Source organism: Lissotriton helveticus, unplaced genomic scaffold (genome assembly GCF_964261635.1).
Source record: "Lissotriton helveticus unplaced genomic scaffold, aLisHel1.1 SCAFFOLD_1772, whole genome shotgun sequence".
Taxonomy (NCBI): domain Eukaryota; kingdom Metazoa; phylum Chordata; class Amphibia; order Caudata; family Salamandridae; genus Lissotriton; species Lissotriton helveticus.
This window is the reverse complement of record NW_027612021.1, coordinates 7675-9205: the sequence shown is the minus strand read 5'-3', so window position 1 is coordinate 9205 and position 1531 is coordinate 7675. Positions and strand designations below refer to the sequence as shown.

General features: G+C 39.6%; 1 long non-coding RNA gene across 1 annotated transcript; it reads left to right on the top strand.

Annotated features, from left to right (window-relative positions):
* Positions 1 to 371: 371 nt before the first annotated feature.
* LOC144807582 (uncharacterized) lies at positions 372 to 1160 on the top strand. The gene is made up of 5 exons (XR_013606350.1): positions 372 to 402; positions 493 to 516; positions 607 to 631; positions 727 to 783; positions 869 to 1160. It is a non-coding gene; the product is annotated as an uncharacterized LOC144807582 (long non-coding RNA).
* The last annotated feature ends 371 nt before the right edge of the window (positions 1161 to 1531 follow it).

Here is a 1531-nt window from a genome sequence, read left to right as displayed (position 1 = left end):
GAGCTCTAGAATAGCCAACAGGGATCACATCATGTTAAGATTTACAGGATAAGTACATAGTTATGATGGTTGGCAGGCAGAGCAGCGAGGGCTTTGAGTATAGTGTTAATATGGCGCCCACAGGCAACTATTGAAATCGAGGGCTGTTGACTAAGTCCGTTGTTTATTGCTACCATCGTGAAGTTGTTTGGGGAAGTAGCGGAGCAGTCGTTAAAAATAGACCGGGAGACATAGACAACGCAGCGGCTAGCCTGAACCTCTGATAAACGAGATCAAGAATCGGTAAAGGTATGTAGATAGTGTACTTCATGAGCAACGAATAGCATGGTATACAGGCAGAGCGGGTCAGTGACAATGTTGATTTTTGGTTTTATAGATTCAAAAGGCACAGAGCAAGATAAGGTAAAAACACGGAGTGCTACCGCAATCCGTTTTTTCTTTGAGTTATTGCGTTATGGTGAGTAAGGAGCAGTTTTGGTTTGTGTATTGCAGAGACATAAGGCATTTCCCATTGAGGTAGGTTAACAATGTAAACGGTTGAAATATGGCAATAGAGTATGGTACACAGGAACCACGATCATTGTTGTGTATTCATTTATTTTCCAGAGCAATACTTGACAGCACACTGGAGGTATGTTGGGTACAGATTGGAGTATCAAAAACGTTCATAAGTGTACCAGGATTAGTTATATAAGGGTCTGCTTTTGTATTTGTGTTTTTATACAGAAAAGTAGTGGCAATAACAAAGAACAGAATCACATCAGGCATAACCACAACGACCAGGTAGGCATACTTAAACTCCACAGATTAAGAGAACCCCCCGTCAAACAGAAACACTTACACTATGTTTTTTTACTTTCTTTCATAGAGACTGCCCCTGATGAAGGCACACATGAGTGCCGAAATGCATTGGGCTCATTTGAGAAATGATGATGAAATATATTGTAACACATGTGCCAAAAAATGTTAAAGATTATGATGAATTAATGTACTGTGAATTTTATGTTTGTGACTAAAACAGACATTTGAGTGTTGAATAATGCAATGATGATTTATTAGCAAAAAAATATACACAAAAGAAATAAAAAGAAAATTTAAGTAAACCAAAACAAGTGTGGTTTAAGCAGGATTAAAGAAACAACTTAGAGAAAGCGCCAGGGCGCCAAGTGAACAGTGCGCGATTGGGTGAAACTCAATTTCACCATAACAAGTTTAGGTACCAGGACTGACAACCCTTAACAATCGCGGCACCAGTGTACAAGAGGTCAAAGCAGATAAACACGGAGTGCTCCTACAACCCTCCAAAAAAGTTCAATCCAGTCACAAGTAAGGAGGCACCCAATCAATCAAGATGCAATTCGAAACAATAACAGCAATTACGGACAACAGAGCTAACACATTGGCTTTCTCTAATGACCAAGCGGATCAAATTTATTCCCTCATAAAGGAAGTTAGAAACATGGACGCACACGGGGGGTCCATAAGCCAACAATTAAGACAACTGGAGTATATCACACGAAGACAATTAAAC